At 33.0% G+C, this 23,537-nt stretch overlaps 1 protein-coding gene and 1 long non-coding RNA gene across 2 annotated transcripts in view; both read right to left on the reverse strand.

Moving 5' to 3' along the window:
- LOC118737160 (elongation of very long chain fatty acids protein AAEL008004) overlaps positions 1–14,294 on the reverse strand; it is a 157,768-nt gene extending 143,474 nt beyond the window's left edge. The window contains exon 1 of the mRNA XM_036467492.1: positions 14,214–14,294. The gene's annotated coding sequence lies outside the window, so the exon portion shown is untranslated. The remainder of the gene's footprint in view (positions 1–14,213) is intronic.
- Positions 14,295–20,592: 6,298 nt separating this feature from the next.
- On the reverse strand, positions 20,593–21,634 carry LOC118737165. The gene is made up of 2 exons (XR_004992791.1): positions 20,872–21,634; positions 20,593–20,653 (listed from the first exon to the last, which is right to left on the reverse strand). It is a non-coding gene; the product is annotated as an uncharacterized LOC118737165 (long non-coding RNA).
- Between the last annotated feature and the right edge of the window lie 1,903 nt (positions 21,635–23,537).

Here is a 23,537-nt window from a genome sequence, read left to right on the forward strand (position 1 = left end):
TTTCACTTTATTAACGATTTAATGATGACATCTTGGTCGCTTTTACCAGACCATCTGTAGCAAATAGTATATCAGCTGTTTACTATAGTTAAGGAATGTATTTACTTGCTTCGAAGGTGTTATTCACCTGTATTATTAAGGTTACACACAGATTTTTATTTTTTTTTTCTCACAGTGGTGTGAAGTTGGTCACAACTTAATCGTCTTACATGCAATTTTGTGTAAAGATTCACTTCAAATGAACTCCAATATCCAAATGTAAGCACACGTTGAGTTCGACTTTTAGCTTTCAGGCCTATTTAAATCATTCAACTCGACCACACGTTATTTTTTTTTTATAACTTCGATCATTAGCAAAACTATATATATTTTATTTATTTATTTTTATTATTTCTCAAAATTTTACCCTTTAACTTGATAGCCCTACTCTTTTTGACGCTTTCGTATCGAGAACGTTTTCAAGGAGGGCCGAATAAGAACCTAAGTCTGGGGAGCGTTCCCCTAGAGAACACAGATTTTGAGAAATTAAGAAGTTAAGAATGAGAGGGAGAGATCTCTTGCATTTTAAACCCTTATTGTTATTCAGCAACTTTTCATTGCCTGTGCAAAAAAAAAAAAAAGGAGTTCGTGTCTTAAGTCTTTCGTTAACTTAATTTGCAAAATTATATTTCAGTTCTTTTTATACCCGAGTGCACTTGGGCACAAGAGTATTATAACTTTGTTCGCTGAACGGTTGTTTGTAACAGCTTAAAGGAATCGAGATACATATAGAGACAAATGTATACATAAATGATCAGAATGAAAAGAGAACTCGATTAAGCCATGTCCGTATGCCCGCGTACACGATAACTTAGGTATGTGGCTTTCCCTTTATCCAAGGTAGGATGGCATTGAAAATGGGCAAAATTAGACTGCAACCGTGCTCACTTCCTATATAACGGCATTTTCGAAAAATGCAAGAACTACGATATTTCAGTAAATATTGGATCCAAATTGTTGAAAATTAGCTGGTGAATAAAAATTTTTTTACTAAATAATACTATTAAAATTCAAAACAAAAATGGGCGTGAACTCGCCTAGGGCTGCCATAAACCTGAGCCCATCGACCGTGTCCTTATCCATATCAAATACGAAGATGCAAGTGAATACGGTGTCAATATATTCCTTAAAAGTACAGTTGCTTTGGTTCTGGCGTTGAATTATTCTGAAGTACATAATTTCTTATATTATAAGTAATGTAGTTTTGTGACACCTTCAGATTTTATGGAAGCCAAAGGCAAATTTCAAGACCAGGAACAAATAGCCAAAACGAAATTTTTTGAGATGACACTTTAGTTTGGCTAAGTGTTTGGCCGATCTGCTTCTCCAATTTGTGTAGTTCCTCTTGATGTTTTGTACACAAACTGGAAGGGCTTACAGTTTTACGCTATCACCGAACATTTAATGGATTTTATGAGAAGCTTTTTCATGGCAGCAAGACACTCCGGGGTTCGCCATTGCCTGCCAAGGGGCGACTGCTGTTAGAAAAAAAACTTTTTATAATTTTGATGATGCTCGGACCAGGCATCAAAAAGGGGTTCTACGTATTCGTAGGCCCTAACCTATCTAGTAGGATCTAACCTATCAGCCACAGTGTCCACCATGAATATCGTTGAAAAACGTCAAACAACTAAAGCGACGTTGTCCAAATATCAAGAGGCAAAGATCGATATTTTGCGCTGGGTATATAAAATTCGGTTTCGCCTGAACTTATACTTCTTTAAGTTTGGAATTTTATATGCCACCCTCTCACAAAAATTGGCATTAGTTTCTATCATTTGACCAAAGGGGCGAGTAGCATGTGGAACAAACCTTTCTTTTCTTTGGCGTAAAATTTAAAATATTCTCAAATAACTAACATCATTTTAAACATTGTAAGTACATATGTATGTAAATATGGTTTGAGCAGGCAAACATTTGATTTACAGCGGCTGAAAACAAATACTCATTCTCGGCAAATAAATAAAACTTTTTTCACTTGAAAACGAGTGCTTTGCAAATATTTAAAACAAATATTATTGTTGTCATTCACAGTTCCTTGGAAGAAAATCAATAGTGGATTTTATTGATAAAATTCAAATTTTGTTAATTACCCGGTCGACTAGGGGGCGGATACTAATCCAATTACAAAGGATGGTATTAAAAATAATAAACTTTTTAAACAGCCGAGGATGACTTTAAATAAGATACGGCAAAGGCACACGCGGAGTTTAAATATTATGTATTTGTAAATATTTTTAATTGTAAACACTTGGCACTAAATAGGTACACCATAGGAACATACATTTAAAAACATTAGTACATTTTACATTTATTTAGTCGCAAATATTGCCGAACAAATATTCTTTCCTTCAGACACGTTTAACAATATAGTAGAAATAAAACGTCCGCTAAGCATATATTTATTTCATAATTATACACAATATGTATGTGCATTAGGGTGGACCTTAAAAAATCAAATTAACGATTTTTTTCAGTCTCACTCCTTTAATCAGTAATACCACACATATAAAGTTTGGTTCCGATTAGGGACGGTTAAGGCTTGTCGCACACTTACTCGGAGGAAAAAGTTATCTATCTATGACGAAACTCATCGAGGGTGGTACAAAAATATTGGTTTTCTAGTGAAAATATCTTGGGACAACTTTCGATAAATCACTCACCAGGAAGGTACGTTTGGATGCTACTCCTAGCGAGCTCCACCAAAATGACGTGCTGGTCATTTAACACTAAGTAAACCCAATATATAGTTTACCTATAGATTCTTAGCTTGGCGGAGAATTAGCTAGGAAAACCTGCCCTACCGATACACTTAGCGCCTTCTTTGGAATACCTCAGTTTTCTATTCTAATAGAAAATGGGCCTACACAATAAACATTTAGGTTTGAGTTCAATTTGAGGTTAAGTCACTGAGGAACTTACTTTTCATATCTCCAGCGCGGTTTTTTAACTGTAGTTCAATTGTAGAATCATAGCATTTCCAACAAAAAGGGAATTTCTTGGGTGAAAACAATTATATTTCTAAGCTTGAGAAAAGGATAGTTCTCAACTTTTTCTCCAATAAGGTTCAAATGTATGCTTCTAATACTGAAACACAAATCAAATGTAGATATGTATATACATCAGTATTTTTCGATTTAACTAGAAACGCCATGAATAAATTTTCTTTTTCTTCGCTATGAATTTCTCCAAGATTTGATAACTATAAATTTCTCAAAAATTTGAGAAATATTTTTTTGAAGTTTGGTGGGTTTCTGCTACTGCGGCAGTGAGAATTCTAAGCACCTAAGATAAATATTTTTTTGGGGTTTGTCTAGAAATTTAGCAATATTTGTAATTTATTTAAGGTAGGAAAACCGCGTTTTCGTTGTATTAGGATGGTCGAAAAAAAAAGTAAAGTCGGAATTTCTCTGACTTTCATGCATTGTTCTATGTATGTGGAAAAAATATACCCTACTTTTAACCGACTTCAAAAAAGGAGAAGGTTATCAATTCGTCGGAATATACTTACATATTTTCATATATTTTTGTATGTATCTGGCCACATATCTTTGGACTACCGACCATGTATTTTATATGGGAAAAAACAACTTTTCGTATGAATGGTATAGAATTCTTAATTTTTAATATTTTTCGAAACTCTGGTTCCCTTCAAGAGACTTCCAATAATAATACCCAATCGTTTATTTAACAGTTTTTTAATATTAAAGATTTTTTATTGCTACCATTTTCTGGGTTTTTTGGCGGACCTATAAATTGTAGCTAGTATGAATAAAAATTGGGTATGTATTATTATTAGGAATCTCCTTAAGAGAGATATTGAAAAATTATGATTTTGAAGAATTCTATACCATTTCGACGAAAAGTTATTTTTCACCCATATAAAATACATGGAAAACTTTGAGCGCTTTGAGCCACCTCTAAATATTTTTAGATTTAAAAATAAAAAAAAAGGAGTATACGTTTTTCGATACAGAACACTCCTAAGGGATGAAAGCATAAATATTCCGACTTTACTTTTTAAATTTTAGGACCACCCTAATGTAGATACTTACATTCATGTAAATACATATTAGCCTTTGTTTTTGCACATATTCCTATGGCTTTAATTGTAAAATTAGAGCCGTTAAGTTCTCAAAATATTCCGCTAGATTAATACCAGAGTAAAATTTTATCTTTCCAGAAGCTAAAGCCAACATTAAAGTATAATAATTTTCATTACTATCTGAAAAAAAAAATCATATTTACATACAAAAATGCCGCTGGATTTATTTGTTTTTATTTTATTTAAAAAAGGGACGCTGTTCACTTAAGGCTTCAACTTTTAACCAACAGAAAAAAAAGGAAAAATACTCTAAAACAATGTATAAAACCTGCTCATTCAGCCTCATTGGCATGACGTTGGCGTTCCAATTTTGTTTACGGCCATTCATCTTGACACGTCGTAAAATTCTCTTGCTGCAGCATTTGCACTTTAGTTATTTACGACTACATACATACACATGTATTCAGTTAAATTTTTTTAACCCGCATATCAAGAAAATGTATGTAGCTGCGCGCAATTTTATTTACATACTACACTTTCATATTTAGACAAATTTTATTGTATTTCATGAATTTTACTCTACCATGAAAATACTAAGACTAATTTCTGGCCAACCTTGTTTTAGCTAATGAAATCAAGTACCTAGTAATATAAAGTGGTTCGAAGGCATCAAATTAGTCAAATATTCTTAGACAAAGACCCAAAATTTTTTTTAATGATTAAATATCATACACAGATACCAGTTTCCAACTCAGCAGTAAGTGTGTGTGTGTGTGTTAGCCTCGCATTTTAGCCACTCTGGCTGTGTCAGTGCCAATGTCATTGTCATTGTCGCATTGGCACTTAAATTGTTTTTGCGGTTACTGTTGTTGCTCTTTTGGCATCATTCATCTTCTGCGTTGCAAAATCCACAAACAAAGATGTAATCGGTCAAGTACTCTCAAACGGGCAAGCATGCGCATACATATGTACATATGGATGTGTGGTGGTATGTGAGTTGTTTATAACTTTACAAGTGCATTTTTTCAATCCATATTTTTGTGAAATAATTCGTGATGTTCATGCTTTGTAGTTTTTTTTTCGCTTTTAAAATTAGTTAATGAAAACAAAGATGATTGATTTCGTAAATTTGTTAAAGAAAGATTTAATTCAAATGGCAGCTATTAAGGGGATAATAAATGATTTGTCATTGCACGTGCTAATGCGTGAATAGCACAAAGGCGTATGAAAGATTTGGAGACTTGTAGATGTTTGTAAAATAAAGTCATTAAAAAATACTTACGCCATTCTTTGTATTGTAAGTGAGTTTACACAAACGATCATCTGCATTTATGGCTCAAAATGTGTTGTAAGTGCATTGACTTTGGGAATACAGTTTGGGGAAATTGACACATAATTGTTTGGATTTGATGATTCTCTCGACATAAAAAGCTTTACGTGCGCCAGTTGTGACGATGGAATCGATGTGCCACCAGCCGACTGCGACAAAAAAGTCTTTTGTAAGAAAAATTCAATACCGGCAACTACCTTGAATATTCTTTAAGGGCCGGTTATTCAATGTCTGGTTAACACAAATCGGAGGTATAAGCTCCGGTTAAATACAATTACTGCTTTATCGCGCACATGTTATATGCATGAAGTCGAAGTCATCGTTTATAATGTTTAACAGGGAGGTAGTAATAAGCAGACATTGAACAACCGGCCCTAAGACTAATTGATAATCTGCTAACGAGCAGGTCTTAGCATTATGTGTTCGCCTTTTAGCAATAAGTTTTTTTTTGTAATTAAATTAAATTTAACAAATATAAAAAAAAAAATTTAAAACGTAAATGAAAATGAAAATAAAGCAAAACTACATGAATAAAAATACTGTTAAAAATTAAATGAACAAAAAAATATTTTCAGAATAAAATCTAAAAACTAAAAAAGATAATTAAGTTACAAAAAAAATTTAATCAAAGAAGTAGAAAATAATAATTAAAAATTTAATTTATAAAAATTTAACTTTTAAAATAAACAAAAAAGAAATTATTGTTGCTTTTCCACAATAAGTTTTTCATTAGAAACGGCCTCAAACTCAATAAAAATTGTTGAATTTTAAAACAAAAAGTAAACATTTAAAGCAAATTAAATTAAAAGAGGCAAAAAAATAAAGCATGGTCCCTAAAATAAAATAAAATTAAAATATATATTTTTACAGTATTCAATAATACTTTTGCACGGTTGCCACTTTTGGCTATTTCCAACCAAACTTGGTTGTTTTTTTTTTTTGATTTTTTCAATTTGTTTGTTTGGTAGTTTTTTCTCTGGTTTGGGGGTTTTTGTTATTATACATTTAAAAAAATTTTCTTTGCCAAAAGTATTATTGCATACTGAAGCAAAAATTAATAATGCTGGATTTCCACTAGGCATTAAATGGCAAAAATGACAAATGAAAAAGTCGGGCAATAAAATTTTGTCGTGTCATTACATTAAAAAAATTATCATTAAGTTCATTTCCACATGGCATTTTTTCAAATGGCATAAATTTTTTGTCATTTCAATGCCTAGTGGAAATTCGGCATAAATGAATTTTTCAAATTCCTATTTTTAATGTAACATATTTTATATGCACATATAAAAATTAAATATGTAATTGAACGCACAGGTATTTCAATAATGTTTATTTTCCGAAATAGCAGCTATAACTTCTACCAAAATGTATATTAATGATGTTTTTCCACAAAATTTTCATAAAAAAATGCTAAATAAAATTGTTGAATTTTGTTTTATTTTTTTTAAGTAGGTTTTGCTTTTCGTAATAGATAAGTGGATAACAAGCTTGGTTTTTTTCAGTTTGATTGTTTTTCCATTAGATTTTGGTTGCTTATTTTTTTAACAAGTGGCAACTATGCAAGGCAGGCGTTGCCATCAGATACGCCAAATATTACTGCGGGAACAATCTCTCACACCTCGCGTTATTTATTTCGCCAAGACACAAATGGCAAACGGCAAAGTACTTTTTCAAGCAAGGACATGGAAGCAAAGCGAATGGACCTGGCGACAAGCACAACAACAAGGAAATAGACAGCGCATTTGCGTTACACAATTTTAGGTTCTATCACAACATCAAGATGCACCATACAAAATTGTGAAGAAGCTCAGCCAAACACTTAGCAAAATGTATTTTAAATAAAATATTATTTCTTATACAGATTTCCTTATTACTTAATGAGATCTATTTATGAAATATGGTAATGAATTCTAGTGCAAATATTATTTTACTCATTTGCCAAGATGTATAAATAAATATTAATAACAAAGTAAAATTTGCCTAGTAATTTCTCCTAGGCCTCACTACTGCCTACAAAACACCCCGGCACAACTTCTTCAAATGCATTGCATATGCATGTATGTTTATTTTTATTATTGCAAGTAAGTAATATTTGTTATTTTTTCAGTGCTAAGCATACAAACACAAAAGCAATTCAATTAAATGAGTGTTTGCATATCCGCCTTATGCATCCAGGACTTTGAACTCAGAAACCAGTATGTACGTATATGATTTAATATAGATAGCGAAAAAATTAAGCATTTATTCTTACTTAAATAGTATGTGTTTAGGCCCACCCTTTTAAACTATTCCTCTATTGAAAATCATTCCAACCATTATAAATGCGCAATGTAATTAATTTTATCATAAATACTTCAAGTATGTATGTTGTAAGCATTTAAAAACAACCAACTTTCCAATCAATTAATAAGTATTTATTCATCTAATACATAAATGCTTGCACTATAACTGATTTTAGTCTTCGTTCAACGTAGAGATGGGCGCGGGATATCGGTACCCGCGGGTCGCACGATACTGTTTTTAAAATGGCCGGGACGGGCGGTAGGGGGGGGTCTTTAAAAATTTTGCGGGCGGGACGGGATTAAAATCCTGTCCCGACACTCCCGATAAAATCCGCAACCTCCGCAAATTCAGAAAATCTTTCTTAAAATCGTTTTATGAAATAATCACTTCTTTTTATGTTTTGCCAAAAGCAAGGCAAAAAATAAAATAACCTGAAGATGGCAGATTTTTTATTACTTAACATTAATTCGAAAGTCGTGTGAATTTATCTTAGTCAAAGATTCCGGGACCCATGGAACTCGCGGTACAATTGTGAAAGACTTCGGGATGAGCGAGTTCGGGACTTAAAAGTTGAATTTGGAATTTTGTTGCATATAACGCATAAACACAATTTATATTTATATGGAAGAAATCCGCAACACTTTCGGCAATTAAAGGTCAAAATCAAATATAGAGAGTTGCCACGTGTGTGGAAATTTGAGTTTAAGTAAATTTATAAGATAAAGTAAATATTGATATATAGTTGTCAAAACAAAGAGGTTTAAGAAGGCTTAGGCTTGGATTGTTCTGTATTGACAGAAGGTATACCCCTATTTTTGTATTTTGAAATCAAGGTCGCTCAAAGCGCGCAAAGTTTTTCATGTATTTTATATGGGGAAATAACCACTTTCGGTATAAAATTCTTGAACATCCATATTTTTCGATCCGACCACTCTGGTTCCCATCAGCAGACTTTCAATAATAATTCCCAATTGTTTATTTAGCCATTTTTTAACATTAACGATTTTTTATCATTTTTCGGTGGTTTCGGAGTCTTTGGTGGACCTATGAAATTTAGTTACTATAAAAAAATTTTTAAATAAAAAATTGGGTTTTATTATTGGGGATCTCTTGAAGAGAAGGAGTTTACCGATAGAAAAATATTGATTTTCAAGAATTTTGTAGGTACCATTTCTACGACTCTAAATATTTTCTGATTTCAAAATAAAAAATAGGGGTATAATTTTTCGGTATAGAACAATACTAGGGGTGAGAGCATACAAATTCCGAATTTACTTCTTCACATGCATTTTTGGACCACCCTAATGTACTTACTTACAGCCGAGATTGAACGTTGTCGAATTCTTGCGAAATGTTATGATGCTTTGCTCTCTGAAAACCAACGCACTATGTATGTAGTTATCGTTAAAAAGCGCATGTTTGTGACAGCTTTGTGTTCATCAAGCGTGCTTTGATTCACAAATAACAACATTAAGCTGGTCACACTGCTGTCGTAATATCCATGACAAAAACATGACAATTCTCAATTTTTTTTACATGACTTTAAATTGTTGGCAAACGTCAGAAAAAAATCATGGCCGACGAATTGAGAGAATGAATTTACCTTATAATGTTTTTATCCATACCAGAATTTGATATTAAATATTTATTTGCTTTTCTAGGAAACTTCGCCGGATTTCGCACCTTCATTGTGAGTCTTTCTAATTTAAGTAATTTTATAAAAAAAAAAGAAGAGTAGAGAGAATGCTGTTCATTCACAAAACATTCAGTTGCTGTCAAGCTGCCAAATGTGTAAACAAAACTAAGTAAGCAAAATATTATTCGCTTGTCATATTTAATACTTAAAATTTTACATTATCCAACCACTATACATACATATGTACATATATAAGTATTTATTATTTTTAATCTTATCAGCGGTATTGTGAATATCAAAGCAAGTAAACATAAGCAGCCATAAGATCTTTGTTATAAAAATTTAATATTTTTTAATTTGCTTTTAATTCAATCTTGTTCAAGCCACACCTGTTTCTTAATTCGTCAATTTAGTTGAGATAAAAATAAAATAAAAATTATACACGATTATTACACTAATGTACGGTGACCAACCGTCCTGTATTATAGGGGAAAGTCCTCTTTCTTCGTCCATTGTCCTGGTAATTTATGTATTTCATACGGGACGCCAAATGCTCTGTATTTCTTTTAATGCCTCGTATTTGTTTCGTATTGGGTATTTTTAGCAGTTCTTTTTTAAATCTGGGTGTTTGTGATTCGAATCAAGGAGCACATATTTGGATGGTTTCTGAAGTTATAATTTTGTGTAGGAAAACTAGGTGTTTGTGAGTATGAGTTGAAATTAGACGGTAATGATTTCAAATTTCTAAAAAAAAAATCACGCTGAATATTCTGTGTGAAGCAAAGTATATGGAACAGGTACCAGCAATAGAGCAGCTGATTTTATCCTTTTCGAGAATTTTGTCTTTAAATTGTCATTTTGGTTTACATTTTACTCTATAATGTAAAACTTTGGATTCCAAAAGCATAAACAAAATACACACAGCTTGCAGTTTTTTTCTTGCGTACTACTACCGGTCCAATGTGCCGTGAAATGGAGGCAATTTTCAAGTTTTTTGAAGAGAGAAGATATTCATTAGGCAAAACTACGCCAAAAAATTGTAAGCCAATTGTATGAGTAATTATATCTTCGGCATGGGAAACTCCAAATAAAAAGGTTAGCGGAAAAAATAGGCAAAATTATTTTTTGTCCTGTATTCGGCTGCCATATTTATGGTCACCGTACACTAATGGCATAATTTTAATTGCATATGTTACTAACCAAATTATAACACAATTATAGCAAGCACTGTCCCATAGTCCGGCGAACCTACAAATGTATATATATGTACGCTTGAACCTGGCCTAATGGACTCACATGGGCTGGGTATTAAGGTACTTGTTTCTACTACTCATTGTACATTTTGCGGCAAATAAAAAAAAAATATATATTTATTGGTGCAATGACCATAAATACATACGTATGTATGTATTTCTCCCCCTCCACCAGTCGCAGATTTAAAGATTAATGTAGTGTCATCATTAGGTATTCGTGCACGCTTTCACATGCATACGCACACACATATTAATGCATGCATGCATGTATGCTGTTAATTGTTAAAGTGGTGCAAATTTATTTGCACACGCGGGCGACCACGTTTCCACTACGTGCATGTAATTTTTAATTAGTAGTTTTATATGGACTTTAATGTTCGTAAGCTTTTTATTTTCTGCTTAGAAATGCGTAAAGGGGCTTATTTCGATTTTGACGAAGATTTTATTTGTAAGTTTTTTTTTTTACTGGAAATACCCAAAGTATAAATACCAGTGTTCGACCGAAGCTGGAATTTTGGCCGAAGCCGAAGCCGAATATTAGGTAGGTACTATTCAATTTTAGGCCGAACACCGAAACCGAACATTAATAGTCTGATAATGTGCAAGTTTCAAGTGGCTAAAGGTAACCGTTGATTTTTTAGAATTTTTTTCGCCAAAGATGTTGCGGTTTTCTTCCATATACAAATAAATTGAGTTTATTCATTATATGGAAGCCAATGCGACAAAAAATTTAACGCTAATAAGTAGCCACTTGAAATTTGCACATTATCAGACTAAAATTGCAGGGGCTAAAAAACTGTGTACTCGAAAAAATTCTAACACTTCCGAGAAAAAAGTTTGAAATTTAGGTGAAATTTTGTTGCACTTTTTTGAAGTTTTCTACAAATTGTTAAACTTGGGTATATATGGGGTTTGTCTGAGAATGAACCAAATTTTAATTGAAAATTCTTAAAAATTAATAAATAAATATAAGTGGCACACAATTTCACTTTGAAATGGCGTGCTATAGATATGACCGATACTGTATGTACATTGTTGAAAACAAAAACGCATTTTAAATACTTGAAGTAGCTTTCATAAAATTAAAAAGCTTTATGTAATATGCCAAAAAAAGAAGCTAGTCTGCATTTTCTCCTAAGAGATTCGATCGGTTAACGTGGTCCAAAGTTATGCGGTAACATACATACAAAAAAAAAAAACAAAAAAAAACAATATTCCGACGAATTGATAACAAATAAATGTTTAGAGAACTTGAAATCACCACCAACTATTTTTTAGCGGTGTGGAATTTCATAATAAAACTTTTATGTTAGCTTGCGAATTCCTTAAATAAAGTTTTAGCCGTTTAAAGTTTATGACATACAACAGTACGACAGTATACAACACCTTGTTATCTCCCTAAATTAACTTTACGATAAATACAATACCTTGTTAATTGCTTAATTATTCGTCATTTTCGGCCGAAAGCCGAAGCCGAAGTTAAAAAATCACCCGAATAAGCCGAATAGCGAAGCAAGACCGAACCTTTGGTCTGACACCAATAAATACTTATGAGGCTAGTGGCCCAGTGTCGTAATACATTTGCACTCATGAGATAGTTGTTGAATTCGCAAGGAAAGCATACGCACTGAGTTAGTACTTGCAAAATATTTTGATTGTGGGCGTAAATACTCCTGGCACAAAACATAACAACTCTTTGTTAATATTCTGGTAAATACATATACATATATGTATATTAGGATTACTGGTTGCAAAATTTTTTAAGAAAATATTCTATGTTTTTAGTATGTACATTGTACTGTTCATACTAAGATTTTATTACACAGCATTGTATTCTATTTTCATAAGCATACAATTTTTTTCTTTAACATCAAACACATCCTTTAGTTTAGCTAAAAGTTCTGAAAAGTTATTCAAAAAGTGTTCCAATCATAAAATATAAATTTGTACATTTGATATTTGCTGTCCAAAAAAATACGTTGACATGAATTTTAATGCGACTATTCAAATTTCTGTGCCAGACATTCGATTTCTTTGACGTGCGCGCTATTTGATCAAACGCGATTGCCCGCCATATATTAGTGGCAATATTGAAACTATTTGGATTTCGTACGAGTACGTATGTATTTGCGAAATGGTGAGCAGAGCAATGCAAAAATATTACATTTGAAAATAGAAATCATTAAGGAGCATAAATACATACATATAGTGTATGTTTGTATATATACGTACGAGTACATTAAACCCTCTTATTGCCCATTTCCACCGAAAGCTTAACTGCAGTTAAGAGCTCAGATAAGTTCTCATAACTTTAACATGAGGTGATCAGCAAGGTTAATTTCTTACTTTTTGCTTTTGGACCTTCATTTTGTTGTACTTACTATGAGCAATTTCCCCCAATTCCCAATAGGCATAAACTGCAATTAAGGCTTGCTGGAAACGAACTCTTAAATCAGACCCATATACCAGTACAGGCACTCATATTTAAGTCAGCACCAGAGATGTTAAAAATACATACTTGTAAAATAACAAAACACAAATACGTCGCATAAAAATTTACCAAAATCATTAAAATATAAAATACAAAATACTTCTTAGGAAAACACAAATACTTTGAAAATACTTTTGAAGTCCCATGTACATAAGTACGTACATATCTTATTACATTAAACGAGCAATTCTTGTATTGTATATATCGTCGTTTAAAGTACAAAACCGCGTATGGTCATTCTGCAAAACCGCGTAACTGACATTCGATGCCAAAAATTGGATTTGCTCACACAAGCTCTTGGCTCAATCCTTATCCATTCGTCCTGAAATATATTAGCCAGAAATGCGATTGCTTTATAAAAAAGATAACTTTTTTGAAATATTAAAGTTTTTACTCCCTAGAAAATAATTTATGCAATCTCACATACGCGGTTTTGCATTTTGCTGATACGCGGTTTTGCACTTTAAACGACGATATACATATATACATAGGGGTTTTCGAAGACGGCTCTGACGATTTTGATGAAATTTTGTACACCGATAATGTTTTGGATTTTAAGGTTATCTGAATAGGCATTATCTCCGAGAAGACTCGTATAAGGTTGCCACCTATTCGAAATAAGATACAAATTAATTTAAACATCATAATATGGGTAACAAAAGGAAAGTATTTTAAAGATCCTTCATTCAAAAATATTTTTATATATGTACCATTCTTCCAAAGTATTTCGGAATAGGGTTTCCAAATAAATTTTACAGTAAGAAATTTACTTAATAGATATCGAAATCCAATTTTTTTTTTATTTCCAAAATATTTTTTTTAAGCTATCCAAATATTGAAAAATTTAAAAGGTATATTGCTAGCTTAGAAAGAAAAGTTGCTAAGTCCATTTTAAAAATTTTACAGGAGAGGAAAAAATCTTCCTATAGCCATTTGCTTTAACTATTTCGCAAGACTTTGAATCAAACATTTTGCGCGTTTAAAGCAAAGCAAAACTCCATGAAAACCAGAAGGATTCGATATTTATTAAAGGATGTCGTATTATTTTGGCCTTATCGGATTTGTGGTGCTTCTTTTGGACTTAGCAAATTTTCCTTTTATTGCTTATCAAGAGGAAAAAATAAAATAAGTACCTTTATGATTTTCGAAACTCAATTTCCCTAGCCTCTTATATCAAAATATGAGTTTTCATAAAAAGTGGGCTTAGCAACTTTTCATTCTAAGCTAGCGATATGCACTCCGATCAAAGCTCGGTCAACCTGGTACTTGTCACCTGAAATGCAAAATACCGTAAATAACAAACAATTTAAAAATTCTTTATTTGTTGCAATGGAAAAGCGAAGAGAAGAGAATAAGTAAATTTGCTATTTGTGTGTTGCGCTTCGCAGATCTTCTAACACTTTCGGTAAACCGGGTTAGAGAACAGGAAACCTTTTTGATATGACGAGAATGGAAAAAATATTCGAAAATACAAAATACCAATACTGCTTAAAAAATTATAGAAATCTTAATACAAAATACCCACCATGCATAACATGAGAAATAGGCAACAATCATCAATGGCAAACGACTCACCGATTTATTGATGTGGTGACAAATCGGCAACATCACTTCGTTCATGTCACTTTTCAATAAATAAGTTCTCAAAAATTCCGAAACTTATGAATATGGCGTCAATAGTATTGTCCGAAAGCATCTAAATTATGCCCAAGAACAGGACTGAAAAAATAGGAAGCCCCATAGCGAGAAAAGGAATTAATTCCGATTGTAAGTTCCAATTTTGTATACAAAAAAGAAATGAAGTATTAAAAAGAATAAAATTATTCCAAATATCGCCTGAAGCGATAAGAAAACGACTCATTCAGGTAATAAGAAAATGACTCGCCCAGGCGAGTTGCCTTCCTTGCCTTGTTGAAGATTAAAAAGTTTTCAACTGAAGTCTTCAAAATAAACCAGGGACACAAAATGCCCGAAAAATTCAACGAAAAATTTTAATACAGGAATTGCAACTGAAAGGACAAAAAATATGTTTAGTAACCTCGAAAATAGGCATTTTCTTACGTTTAGGTTAGGATTTTTTAAATTTAATTTCGCGTTCAGATTTGAATTCAGTGACCCAAAATCTTTAAGAAAAGGCTGGCCTTAGCCCAGAAAAACTTACAGTTACATTTTTTCACTTAAAATAAATTGTTATTTGATTTATTTTCCCTGCAAACCATTTTTTCAGAGTATTCTGAATCGTAAAGAATTTTTAAAGAATTCTGAAAGACCCCATCCGATTTTTTGCCGAATTTTCTAAAATGAAATAAATTACGCACACTTCCATTCTTTTACGAAATTTCGGAAGAAAATCGGTAAAGAAATGAAAATAATGCTGCTATGTGAAAAATTTCTTGCAGACTTTTTTCAGAATTTTCTTTATTTTTCGTACAGAAATTTCTTTACGAGTTCGTGTCAACCACTTCATATAATTTTCTTTGAAGATTCGGAAAAAAATCGTTACAGAAATCAGATACTCCTGAAGATTTCGTTAAGATTTCGGGAACTTTGGTTTGCAGGGTTGGAACGAATTTCCGTCATCGCTTGTCAAGCAGACGGAAAAATCAACCAACACCAACACACAAATTATTATTTCTTGAGTTTTATTTTTTGAGCAAAGATAATGTGTAAATATTATATAGTGTTATTTAAAAAAAGCAAAAGTGCGTTTTTAGTTTTCTCCTAGAGGTGAGAATTTTTTTAAAGGACTTTGAAAGCATTTTCTCTTTGATTCGGTACACCTACATATTTTCATTATACATTGCACTGAATAAAAAAAAAGTTTAAATTAATAACCTTTTTGAAATTTTAAAGTCTTAAAAAACATGACCACATTGAAAAAGACTAGAAACGCAGTTGTACTGTATTTGGCCCATAGTTTTGTGTGTTAACATTGACTGCTTCGTGTGTTTTAAATGTTTTTTTTTTTGGTTTTTGTCGCATGGAAAAATAAAACTCAATAATTTTTTATTTTTGAGCGAAAGAATAAAAATTATAAAGAAATCATCAAAAAAATATAAATGAAATTATAATAACTCCTGTTGAGCAAAAGAAAAATAAAACTCAGCGAAAATTATTATTTTTGAGCGAGGTAAATCATAGAAACGATTAAATGCTCATTTATGTTATTTTACTTGTAACGATTACCGTCACTGAAGGAAACTGCACACTAAGGCTAGACTTATTCTAGGCTTATGCTAATTCCCCATTAGTTCAGCCCAATCAAACTGTGCATCCTCATCTGTGAACCGCTTCAATCGGAGGATATTCAGTAACGTAAAAAAAAAATCCCATTTCCTTCAACTTATCGACTAAAATATTTAAAAGCGCTCTTCTTCTACCCGCTTATTGGCTCTTCAGCATTTGCCAGCAAAGCCGATAACAATATTACCTACAGTTTTAAGCCTTGCACTTGACATTGGGACAGCAGTTGCCAATTACATACATATAATGCATGAAGTTCTGATAAAGTTCGTTAATCAAGGACTTAACTGCCATACATATATGTGTGTATGTAACTATAAATTGTATACTATAGAACAATGAACTTTTAACGGCATTTTTATGCTGGCCATATGCTGGCAGATGACCATTAATATGGCCCTGATCTTTGCAGCATCTTACATTTTATTTCCCACCACGCAGTAGAAAATGGATACTCGTAGTTTTTATTGTTGCCGTTGCTTGCAATATGGTCGAATGCCGGTGTCAAAACCAGCCAAAGCTGTAGGATGCACCGGTTTGGTTGAGAGACAACTTTCGAAGTGCATTTCCTGCTCATTTCGCTTTTTATACAATTTTTTTTTTTGGTTTTTAATGATAGTCTCGGTGTTCTTTGTATTTTGTTACCGTTTCACTTTTGTTATAAGTCACCTTTGTTTGTTTCTCTTAACTTGCCATATATGTACGTCTTCAAGGATAACGCAAAATAATATGATTGGAATGATTTTCGAAAGTTGTAGAGCAAGCAAATAAAATGTAAATGATTTTACAGGAAAATTTTTACCACTAAGAGCCAATTAATTATGTATGTATGTAGGTATTAGCTTTATAGAGTGCGGAATATTTTTTTTTGGTGGCGGCAATATAGTAGAAAAATGGATTTCGCAGGTACCTATTTAAATACATATGTATGTAAAGTAAGAAGAGCAACTTTATTGAAGAAACTCAGCTTTATTATATGTATGCTTTCATCCGGGTTCAAGGTTTTATAAGTTCATAAGAGAATGAAGGACTTTAGTTTCTTGCATATGTACCTATATATGTGCACACATAAGTACATTAGGGCGGGTAAATTTATTTATGATTCTACGTGTAATTCTAAGCAAATTTCCCAAAGAAACCATGGATCTAAAATCAATTTGGAGTTTGCCAAATTGCGAAAATAGGTTTCGCAGAAAATGTGAAAATTTCCACTGTTGCGCCCTCTGGTGGAAGTTTTCAGAAAATATGAGCGCAAAAGTGGATTCCTCATACCAAAAATTTAAAATTTAAGCACTTTTTTACGACACTACAGCAAAATGATAAGAAACCTATTTTCGCAAATTGGCAAACTCCAAATTGATTTTAAACTCATTGTTTCTTCTGAAAATTTGCTTAGAATTACACATAGAATCCTTCTGTGCTTTACGCGCATGGTCGAAAAAATATCCCATACAAATTGACCCGCCCTAATGTACATATTTCTAGAATAAGTTCTTATATAATTTATTCTTGGTGTTTTTTATGGAGGTACATAATGGTTCTCTGCAATATTAATTCCCCATAATTACATTTTTATTGTAGTTCTTTGATTTGAGATTTGAGATTAGTTTATTTGTTATTTGAATAGATAGACATTTGTAGAACACGGAAGCAATGTATGCTCTGGTTTAAAATTTTTTTTTTTAAATCAAACCGACATAACGCTGAAGCAGTTATGAAGACGAAAGGTAATATAAAACTGCGGCATTACATGCCACTGCAGTCACCAATGCGCGTGGTCTCTAGGATTTGGATGAAGAGATTGAAGGGCTACAAAACTGCATACCCGAAATTTTTTTATGACATTTTTTTTTTCAATTTGTTAAAACTTAAAATCGAATTTCCACGTAGAGTATGCTAAATTTTCAAAAAAAAAAATTTGTAAATGTTAAAAATCACATGGGTATGCTATTAAAACGACTGAAGTGTACCTTTCTTTAAAGTGCTGTATATATCTTGGAAACTATTTAACGAAATTTACCCTGGCATTCAGTAAGCGGTCTCTAGTCACAAATAGTGACTTTTGGTGGTGAACCTGGATTTTGAGACTATTTGGTATTCAGTACGCTGTCTCGCGTCTCTAGTCTCAAAAAAAAAGTCACTAATTTGTCAGCTGGCTAAGAGTAGGTATCAAAAATAAAAATATGGATAAAAAGTTAATTGCTTTCCATTTTATTAAAAAAAACGCGAATATCAAGCGAGGAAATGTGTTCAATAAGAATTTTGTTAGGAGATACACCAAAATGCTTTAATATCATACAAATCCATTGTAAAAAATATTTTTTTTTTAACATTAAAAACTAAAGGTTATTCAAAAAATAAAACTAATAAAAAAAGAAAAATGTATTAAATAAAAAGAAAATAAAAAATCCCCTACGCCCGAGGAGTACTCGAACCCGGACCCTCTCGGCCGGCATCAGTTGACTGTCTGTGTTTGTTTTCACCACACATTTTTGGTGAACTTTTTGTGACTCTCTCCTACTAAATAGCCAAATCATCTCAAGTAACAAAAATTGTCAGTAATTGCTAATCTCAAATTTAGTGACTTGAGATGAGACTGAATTACTGAATCCCAGGGTTAATAAACACAAATATTTTTCTTCCGTCTTTTTATGGAATTCAAATTACGTATAATTTTAAACGCATGGGCAAGTTATCGTAAATTGAAAAGCATTTTCTTCTATCAAAATTTCTTAAATCAGTTTGCAGTCTCAAGTAAAAAATGCTCGTATATGTATTTATGTATGTATTTCTTCGAGATAATTTATCGAATTCTTGAAAATCAATATTTTTCGTTCGGAAAACCCTGGTTCTCATCATGAGACTTCCAATAACAATACCCATTTGTTTAGTTAACAAATTTTTAATACTAAAGATTTTTTATTTATTACCCCATTGTATTTTCTGGCATTTTCTGTAGGTTTTGGGGGAGCAATAAAATATAGTCACTATGGAAAACTTGTTAAATAAATAATTTGGTATGCTTATTGGGAATCTCCTGCAGAGCAACAAAAGTTTTCCGATGGAATTATATTGCTTCTCAAAAATTCTATGCCATTTCTACGAAAAGTGTTTTTCCCCCCATATAAAATACATGGGAAACTTTGAGCGCTTTGAGCGACCTCTAAGTATTTTTTGATTTCAAAATCAAAAATAGGGGTCATGTTTTTTCGGTAGAGCACAATCCTAGGGGATGAGAGCATAAAAATTCCGACTTTACTTTTTCACATGCATTTTTGGACCACCCTAATATACATACATACTAGACCGTTTCAAAACAAAAAACATCCTGCAATCCGACAGGACCCCGACGACAAGTTTGGTATTTGATAAGGTAATGAATCTCTCCTCTCTACGATTATTCTCTTTTGAGGTCAATACGATTTTCTAGAATCAATCAAAACTATAAGAAAATATGTACGTACATATGTATGTGTGTATGTATGTATTTATATGGGGGATTTATTTATACCACATTTAAAAAAGTTATCCATGCCTCACTCCTCGATTTTCTTTTACTATGCCTACATTGCTACGAACTGCGAAGAATCGCAGAAAACCGAGTCGATATAGCCAGAGTACGTATGTAGCGCGATAATTAAGGTAACTAGAATGAAAACTATCGTTCTAATAGTGCTAGGTATATTCTTGCCCCCTCCGACTTCAAATTTACATACAAATAATTTTGAGCGTTTTAGTTCATTTGTTTCATTTTTTGTAAGTATTTAGGTTTTTAATTTAATGTTTGTAAACTCACCTGGACGTTTGAAGGTTGTGCAGTTTTCAACAGAAATACTTTTGGCGAGCCTAATATACCGCGCTTTCTTTAGACGTTTTATAGTTTGCTCTGAGAGTAATTTTCGCTGTATCAATAGTATTAAGAATTATTTAATTTTTTATTTATTTAGCTTAGTACGTTCGCTCCGTTGATTACACTTTGCTTTTCAATCACTTTATTTAAATTGATCCTTTAAATCAATGTTTGCTCGCCTAAATGCGCACCTCAATGTGGTCAACTTCTGCTGCAGCTCAACCAGACATCTGCGCTTGCGCTTCAAAACTGTTCTGACTGTCCGGCAGAATCACTTTCATTTAAAGCGTGTTTGCGAAGGTTGTTACAGATTTCTGGCTGCGCCTCTGTTGCTATCACACGACGTCGCCTGTCCTGTCACGATTCTTGTTTCTGATAGCTTCTGGTTCCCTTTTCAAGTATGGAATATTTCCTTTGTGTTTTGTTTTTTTTTTTCAATTAGATTTTTATCACCGGTTTCAGAATTGACATGTAAGAAATCTATAAAAACAAACCAAAGTAAACTACAGTAGTTTCAGAATAAAAGGGAGACCTGCGACATAAGTATAGAAATACTAGGGATTCAACCACTAAACAGTAAAATACCGGTAGGTGATCGAAAGGTATGCTTGTTTTAGTCGAAAGCGCTGATGGATATACAAGTTATTAAATTTAATTGTTATTTTTTTTATTCTGTTATTTCTTTTTCTGACACTCACTAACTAGCTGACGTACTGTCTCACACTCTGTCGAAGTGACTAAGTTGTTTGGCACCTTTTGTTGATATTTTAACTAAATATATGAATCGGCTGACCAACAATCAGGCTAACGACCGAATGGAGGATCAAACTACTATTTAATAAGTGAACACATTGACTACTGGATGGGGACTGAAACTGAGCTGGTGTTTGGCGCGCGGTTAAACGTCGTCTCCGCTTTGTTATGCTTTATGCAGTTGACGGTGGCGTCATCAGCAGCAGCAAATTATCGGCTGATCTTTGCGCAACGATTAAGAACGAGAACGCAAACTTGCATATGCTCTGCTCACGGATGAAGTCTTACAACTTTTACATACATATGTATGCATGAATGTATGTACATACATACATATGTACATACATATATGTTGCGTGGCCGCCCACTAAGATTTGCAGCGCAGTCGACTTTCCGCCATGCGATGTTCTATGTTTCGTTGTAGGCGCAGCACAACAACACGATCGTATTCGCTTAAAGTTTAGTTTAGCTCGCTAAAATTTTTTTTTACAATTATGGGTATTCTCGAAATCTTGCAAAGCCCTTGCATGTGGCATGGATTGCATGGATTGCACAACTTGCAAACACCCAACAACAAAATACATGAGAAGCAGCATTTCCTATTGCCACAAAGTATGCAACGTCTGAATGCATGGGGCACATATTTTGCAAAAAAGCACAGTAGGATAAATGCGACACTGTCCTAGCTGTTTTAGAATACATTTTTCACCCGTTTGTTGTAGTCTCGTCTTGCTGGGTAGCATGATACAAAAAAGAAGGTAGTTTCATTGTCACCTTTCGGACACCATATTAACTACCTGACAATTAAGCAGATTGTGACATTTCGTGCTGCCATACCTGATTTATTTCTTGTGAAAAACTTATTTACAAAATTAAAAGAAAAAAATATGTCTTCGATCTGAGCAATAACGAAAATTCAAATTCATACATCACCATATTTGAATAACAACCAACCAACCACCGCAAAAATTAGTTATTATTTAAATTCGTTTGTTCTAAAGCCAATCAACGAAAAGCATTTGGATGTGCTTTGCAAACATTAGCCCCAGTAAGACTTTAATATCGGTACTTCATTATATGAAAGATAATATAGTTATGGACGATAGGAGGTACTCCCGATTGAACTGGCACCCAGTGTTTGGAAGTAACTAAGTAGTTAGAAGGCAGCCCAATGCCTTAAGTGCAGCTTGTCTGTCACCACAGACATGTAAACTCCTTCCCCCTGCCACCTATTTTCCACCACGTAGTCCATGGCCTTGACGATTGCAAATACCTCAGCCTGGAAGGTCGAAGCCTACTTCCCAAGAAAAAATTAATCTTACCCCCATTAACTCCGATGAAGACCTCAGATCCTGACATAGAGTCAGTTTTAGAGCCATCAGTGAAGATTCGTTTATGTGCTTCAAATTTGATTATCGAACATATCAACTTGCTATTTTTTTATGTAAATTTTACTCTTTTATTAAATCCAAAATATTTAAAAGAAAATTCCCCTTTCAACAAATTTTAATGTGGCAAAGCTATGCTTAATGTTTACATCTGTAGAAATGTCAAAAATTTGTTTTATAATAAAAAAATAGTAGTAATGAAACTACCTTCTTTTTTGTATCATGGCTGGGTAGCTTGCTTTCTGTTGCCAGTGTTGCCTTTTTTGCGTTTCTTTACGAGGCCTGCCGACTTGGTTCAATATGGCACCTAAGCTAGCATAGCTAAGGGTAGATGGCAGCCCTGTTTCCTACCGAAATTCTTAGTATTACTTCCTTTTCTTTTGCTCTGCTTCCTAATTATAGGCGCTCGTTAGGTTAGTCTTTCCCCAATTAGTATTAGGACAGGGTGTATAAGTGACACTGTACTGGAATCGGAGTTTGTATTTTTTTGTCAAGCAAGGTACACATACAGTGTGGCAGAGTCGCAAAAAGTTGATAAAAATATGTTTAACTTATAATGTAGTACCATCAGTATGTTAAACTTAATTCAGGAATACGAAAATGTCAATTTAAGGCATGATCCTGATTTGGAATCTGAATATAAAATGGTAATATTTAAGAGGGTTGCCACATTTCAAGGTTCAAAATCGATTCTGATAACAAGTCAAAAGAAATACCGGAATATTGAACCTAGTTAGGTACAAATCGATTAAGTGGCTACCGAGGTACACCTTTGTAGTTATAAAGTGGGCGGTACCACGCCCAATTCCCAAAAGTCTATAGCTGTCTTATTTATTGTTAGGATATTGTTGTAACTATTAATTTACTCCAAGTTAAGTGTCCTCAGTTAATGAAATATCGGAGTTTTCGCATTTCTGAAATTTACCGATATACGGGAAGCGGGTGTAATTTTAGTCCGATATGGTCATAAGAGGGCGGCGCCACGCCCATGATCTAAAACTTTATAATATTCTAGTTTTCTGCTAAGTGGTTATTGTAATCGTCGATCTTAAGTGAATTAGCTCCAGCAGTTACTGATTTATCGCAGTTTTCAGGTTTCTGTAAATTACCGTTATATGGCAGGTGGGTGTGGTTATTGCCCGATTTCAAAGATTTTCAACAGATTTCTTAGTTAGACCCTACCCAAGGCTCGTGTTGAGTTTAGTAAGGTTTGGTGAAGCGGG

This window comes from Rhagoletis pomonella, unplaced genomic scaffold, assembly GCF_013731165.1.
Source record: "Rhagoletis pomonella isolate Grant_MI unplaced genomic scaffold, Rhpom_1.0 Rhpom_scaffold_00004, whole genome shotgun sequence".
NCBI classification, from domain to species: Eukaryota; Metazoa; Arthropoda; class Insecta; order Diptera; family Tephritidae; genus Rhagoletis; species Rhagoletis pomonella.